This window comes from Pteropus alecto, unplaced genomic scaffold, assembly GCF_000325575.1.
Source record: "Pteropus alecto unplaced genomic scaffold, ASM32557v1 scaffold166, whole genome shotgun sequence".
NCBI classification, from domain to species: domain Eukaryota; kingdom Metazoa; phylum Chordata; class Mammalia; order Chiroptera; family Pteropodidae; genus Pteropus; species Pteropus alecto.
In genome coordinates, this window is record NW_006439757.1 from 9,176,990 (window position 1) to 9,183,843 (window position 6,854).

A 6,854-nucleotide genomic window follows, 5' to 3' on the forward strand; every position below is an offset into this window, starting at 1 on the left:
AAAAGTTGAACCAGTTGTATGTAATGGCATACTCTGACTCTGTTTAGACATTTCAAGTCCGATATTGATCTAGAGGTTTCATGGATGAATGAAAAGATTACTGACATCTTGGAGGGGCAGGTCCCAAGAAACTGTGGGTAAATAGTCAAGCCTCTGGACTTAAGTTTTCTTACCTATAAAAATGGAAGAACTGGATTTGATTGCACCATAGGTGCTTCCCAGCTTTAACATTCTATACTTCTGCCCCAGTGATTCGAACCCTCAAACCATTTTGCTGTCATTTGGCTATTAATCTTTAGTAGATTATCCTCTTGATCTTGTAACTACTTATATATCATAGCATGGCTGTCATTGTAATGAGTCAAAAATTAACTGTATTTAAAGAAGTAATGGTGAGACATTTTTTGGTTTGGATATTGAACCTATAAGGGGTATACTGTTCTCATAGTTTGCTCTCTAAATATCTTCATGTTGGTAATCAGCTGCATATAGTGGCATTCTCTAAGTAGTGTGTTTCAGCTGAATTTTTATTTTACTTTTACATGGGAAAATAATCCAAATTGGTTCACAAAATTCTCTTTCTGGAAAGGCATGGAAGAAATTTCTGATTTTTTTCCATTTCAAGAGTATCTTTGCCAGCTACAGTGAGATTCCATATGTTGTGTGGTATTTAAAGAGAAACCGTTCTTGGTTTTTTTCACACCTGAACTACCCCATTTTAGATTCTAAAGAACACCTACCTAAAAACGAGCTGCAAAATAGATTATAAAATTATTTTGGCATCATTTACTGAAGAAAAATGGATAATATTTACTAACATATTATCACACTGTCACATATAAAAGGAGGCTACTAACTTTGCTAGTTACTAGAGTACCATTTAAAGCAATGAGTGAACAGAAAGGTTTATTATGTCTCTTTGTCTTACTTGGAATGACTTCAACACTGAACAGTTACACCTGGCTATGTGCTTTCCAAACTCTAATTTTACTCTGTAGCATTTACAATTATAATACTAAATTACAATTTACAATTTATAGTCATTTATAATTATAAACACATAAATCTTGGTTTTGTGATGACAAATTTAAACATAATTCAAGCTTTTTGAGTTTCTTATAAGCATTGTCACCTCCATAATAATTCTAACATGATCCTGTTATCCACAAAGCTGTAGAGAATGAGGCACTAAATAAGTACACACCAACAGAGGCAGCCCATTGTAGCACTGCTTGTGGGTGCAAGTTCAGATGCATGAAGCATTTATTTAATCAGATACCACTACTTCTTATTAATTGCTGACTTTCCAGAGTCTTGAATGTAGTATTTATAAAATCCCTGAAACATAGAAAATGAAAAATTGCCCTTGGAATGGATATCTTCTTAGTATGAATGTAAATTTTATATACACTTGTCCTTTTTAAATAAGTACTCTCTAGACTAAATTCTAATAACTTGAGAATAACTTCCATTAAAAAATATGAACATAATTAGTTTGAACCATTTCCTGCTACACGATTTTATGTATCTTTTTTTAGTTGTGGCTATTTTTACAATACTAATGGAAAGGGCTCCTTATGATATAGCATCTTGGGCATCATATTAAGATCTTTTGCCCCTGGAACCTTAGAGATAATGGAATGTTCATAGCGATGCAGTGGTGTCTGAGACTCAAATCATTCCATAGATTGCTATGTTAGGTGGTCTCTCAGCCACAAATAATGGAATATCCTTTCTAAGTAGTATGTCAAATAGAATTAGGTTCTAAGAATGTTATGGCACACATTTTTAAAGCATCTTATTTTTTTAAACACAGAGAATGACGTGAAAACCTTGAAAGTATTTATATCTAAAGCAGAAACATAAAAATAATTTTTTTTTTACCAAATGGAATTTAATCAGTCATACCTTATGTTAAAAAACAAACAATACTCCAGGAGATGTCTGAAAGTCTTAGATTTGCTCTACTGATTTTTAAGTCTGAATTAAACATAAAAGTTATATCTTGTGACGTGATGAAAACATAGTTCTGTATATAGGACTATTACAAAGCAATGCTGACACCTACAGAGGATGTATGCAAGTATCCAAATTTAATTGGTGTATACCTCATTGATTGGTATTACTACTTTAAATTCCAGCTATCTTGATATGCAAAAGCAAGATAACTTAAGTTTGATATGCTGAATTTTAAAAAGATATTTAATTTATAATAAAAAAGTTTACTATCCGTTCAATAAACTTCATTGTTGTAACATTATTTAAGTATCAAATCAAAATGATTTGATTATTTTAACAGCCAAGGGTGGATGGAGCATATTCTACCAGCTGCATTGCTCAAGACCCATCTGCTGATGTCAACTGATGACATGTGTGAAAGAGGCTTGCAATGAAGACAAACAAACATGTTTATTTTTGTCTTCCTGTATTTGAGTAGTATTTCTAGCAAGGAAAGAGAGCTATCTTCCTCTTTCTGGGAAAGCTAAGATAGCATCCCCAAATATACTACTAGAGGCTCGGGAGAAGCATAGGCTTCCTTTGTTAAGTATTTTCTCTATTGACTCTTCAACTGAATGTTATAGAACCATTCCCCTAAAATTAAATCGTGGTATGAAGTTGGTGCAATGAATATTTTTTTTAGTAAGTAAATTCACTAGCTTCTTAAATGAGTATTGGCCAAATAAAGGCAAAAAACATATCCTTTATTATACAAATATTTGAGTACCTAGTGGTCATGGGTAGAAATCAGGCTTTCACAATGATGAAGAGTCTAATTCCAATTTAAAACTCAATATCCTACCAGCCATTCTGATAAAAAAACATCCCATTTATTTGCAATAAAAAATACCTAAGAATAATTTTAATAATGAAAGTTCAGTAGCTTTATGAAGAAAAAGTACAAATTTTACTGAAAGACAATAAAACTGACTTAAACAAATATAAGAAATATGCTTCTGAAGGAAAACATAGATTAATATAGAGAAATCAAATATCTCCTAATTAATTTGTAGATTTTATATAATTCCAAGAAAATCCAAAAACAATTTTCTTTGGAGTTTTATTTGCTTGAAAGAAGTTGTATTAGGGTTTTCCAGAGAAACCGAATAAATATATACTCGTGTTTGGTAAGGCAATCTGCTTTCCTCGACCTCCCAATTCAAACGTTAATCTCATTCAGAAACACCCTCACAGACACACCCAGAATAATATTTATTCCAATATCTGGGCACCCCATGGCCCATTCAATAAGACTAACCGTCACAGGAGCTCATGGGCAAAATTAGCTAAGAATATTTTGAGCAGGAAGATTAATAAGAGAACAGTGCTGGTAAATAATTACATGCCTAATAAGATGTATATTCCATAATATATACTATATGCCATATTAAGTGTATATAATATGAATCTAAAATAATTAGAACAAAGTAGATTGATCGCTATAATAGATACTTTGAAAGTATGGAATTTATAGTTTATAAATAGACTCCGATATCACAAACTATTGTGAAAAGAGGAATTAGTCAATAAAATAGTGTTAGGAAAATTGATTTTGCTTTTTATTAAGTTAAAAAATATATAGATAAAAATACAGAAGTAAATTGCATATATCATCTGATCTTTAAATATGAATGAAGGGATCATAAACTAAAATGAAATCACAATGTAAAGAGTGATTGAATTAAGAGCATAAAAAGTAGGAACTTCTGTGTGTCACAAATATGTCACATGAATTAAAAAGATGAGAAAATTAAAAATTTGAGAAAATATTTATAGTGATTATGAAAAAATTCATAAGGAAAATCTAAAAAGTTAATTTGAAAACTAAGCAAGGATTATAAAAGATCATTCACAGAAAAACTAATATAATGTTTAATAAATATAAGAAAAAATTATTCAGTGTCACTAGCAATTAGCCAAATTAATTCTAATTAATGTGATACTAGTTTTTTGAACATTAAAATTGTCTAAGATTTAAAGTAGATTATATTCATTATCTGGTATGTATATGGTGAGAATATGCACTCATATACTGTTGGTAGAATATTAACTTGATAAAACCTTCTGAAAAAATAACATATAACATGGTCCTATAATAATAATCACACTTTTTACAGTACATTAATTTTACTATATGCTTTTATTCTTATTGAATTATGCTAAGAAATATATTCTAAGGAAATAATAATAAAAGTAGCTTAAGATATAAGTACAAGTAAGAATGTTGAAGCACCACAAAATTGAAAGCAGTCTAAACGTCCAACAATTGAGAAAAGGCAAAGATGATTTTGCTGCTTCCATAAGGTAGAAGATTAAGAAAATATTTTCAAATAAATTTTAATATGTAAGACAGAAACTTCTTTGAGATGAGAAATACAGCAACAATGTAGGGTAGAGTCAGGGTGGGGGAGACCTGTTTGGGTTTAAGAACTTAATCTGAACACTCTAACTTTGAGATATGTAAGAAGTATACAAGTAGAGATTGGCAACTGAGTATATGAGACAAACACAGAGGAGATATAAATTGAGAAGTTTACATATCTTTTCGACTTCCTATTTCTGTTGCTAGCATTCTGGTCATTCTGGTTAGAAGTCTTTTTGTAGAGGTTGACTCTTCCTCTTCCTTTGCTGACCCTTTCCACTGAAAAATAAAATTGATCTAGTTTATCAAAGTCTATGAATTACCCTTAAAAGTAATTCATTTACTTAATAGAGTAAGTGATGCTCCATTAAATGGACTGACATTTTCACCATCATGACTGTGACATGAACAGTGGCAAAATATTTCTTCATACCCTCCACTTTTGAATAATTCCTGAAAACTATACCAGATTAATTTGCCCAAACTATCAAATTTATTATGTCTCTCTCTCTCAAAATCTTGAATGGCTCCTCATTGCCTATAATATGGACAATTGCACGGCTTGTTCACCTTTTTATGGTGGTGGTGGGGGGTGGGTTTCTTCTCTCTTCTTCCCAATGTGTAATTCACTTTCCAGGCAATTTGTATCATTAGCTTTCACAAACATTCACTGTGTTGTCACAAAACCTTGCATTATTTGTTTCCATGGTCTGTAACCTCTTTCTTTCTTCTATAACCCCAAATCCTATTCATATTTTAAGAATCACATAAAATGTCTTATCCTATATGGTGGCTTTTTCCAAAACCCGGGCAAAATGACACTGAACTTTTCATGGTTCTTATTTCTACCTTTTAGATTGTATTTATTCCATAACAGCCTAGATTTTTCTCATTTGTTAAATATTTTACTTTATCTCCTAATTTTAGGGTTTTTTTTTTAGCAAAGTTGGAGACTTTTAGTATTTCTATCTTGAGAAGATCTGTCAAATCAGAAACTAAACGAAATGCAACAATAATAACAAAAAACAAAGCAAAGGTAGTGATAGTTTGACTAATATAAATTAAGTCATTAATGCATACAAATTGTTTCTTATACTATAGCAAAGAAAAACATGTTTCTTTTCATTGCCCATGGGGCTTTTGCAAAGCTGTTTATATTTTGGCCACATACACAAAAAATTTTAATACATTCCAAGCAGCAAAAAATTTGCAAGATCATCTTCAATCATGATGTAAAAACAAAAGAAAATAAAAATTAATAATACATTGGTTTTAAAAAAGAATACTTAAAAATTCAGGTACTTTGAAAATTTTAAAAATCTTATAATTTTTGAGTAAAATATCATAAAATTAGAATAAAATTACATACTATCAAAATCATTACAATGAAAAAAATAAATTCTAAACCTTATGAGTTTTTTACTAAAAAATATTTTATGTGTAAGATATAGTGATTTAGCGCACTCAATATTGATTTCAGCTTCCAATTAAGGGGAGCTCTCTGAATGACAAGAACTAGAAAGCTAAAAACTGCTCTTACATGACTTCCTTGCAACTAATTTTTATTTTTATTTTTTAGCCGAGGCAACCCTTGGTTGACTTCACAAATTGCAAGGACCTTGTCAGCTTACAATCCCTTATTTTTTTATTTTTTATATTTTATGCCTACAGCACCTGATCTTCCTAGGTAATCTCCCATCCAAGTACTAACCAGGCCCAACCCTGCTTAGCTTCCGAGATCAGCCAAGATGGGGCTTGTTCAGGGTGGTATGACCATAGACTGCAACTAAATTTTTAAACGTGAAATGGGTTCTTCTAGGAGAGGCACTCTAGTGAGTTTTAGAACAGCACTGTCCAATAGAAATTTAATCTTTGAACCATATTGCAATTTAAAATCTTCTAGTAAAAAATTTTTTTCCAATAGCCACATTATAAGAAGTAAAAAGAAAACAAATGAAACTAATTTTTAATAATGCATTTTATTTTATCCAATATAGTCAAAAAAGTATTATTTCAACAAGTCAATACTTAAAAATGGGGATTTTCACATTCTTTTTTTCCCATTTAGTCTTCGAAATCTGGTATGTATATTAAACTCAGAGTTCACTTCCACTTGGACTTCACATTCAGATGCTCAATAGTCACGTGTGACTAATGGCTACTGTGCTGGGCAGTGGTTCTAGAACACGAACATGGTAACAGGCAACTTCCTACTGCTGAAGCTATTCCTTCTAGTAGGTGCGTGGTAGAAAAGTTGGATTTTCTGTAGCAGTGTTTCAGTATTGCATCAGAAACAGGTGTAGTAGAGACCATAACTTCCTGATTTCTGGGTCAAATTTAAGGGGATGTGTTTGTGAAGTCGACATTTCCAGTGATAGCTTCCTAATTCCTCCCTTTCTGATTGTATCAAATGTGATACCTCACGTGGCAGGCTGGTTTTGTGGGCTTCTTTTGGGGTTCTTCCTGCCACATCAAAATCAAGCCTGCTTCTTTA

At 31.4% G+C, this 6,854-nt stretch overlaps 1 pseudogene; it reads right to left on the reverse strand.

Annotated features, from left to right (window-relative positions):
- Window positions 1–6,022: 6,022 nt before the first annotated feature.
- LOC112483999 lies at window positions 6,023–6,141 on the reverse strand (annotated as a pseudogene).
- Between the last annotated feature and the right edge of the window lie 713 nt (window positions 6,142–6,854).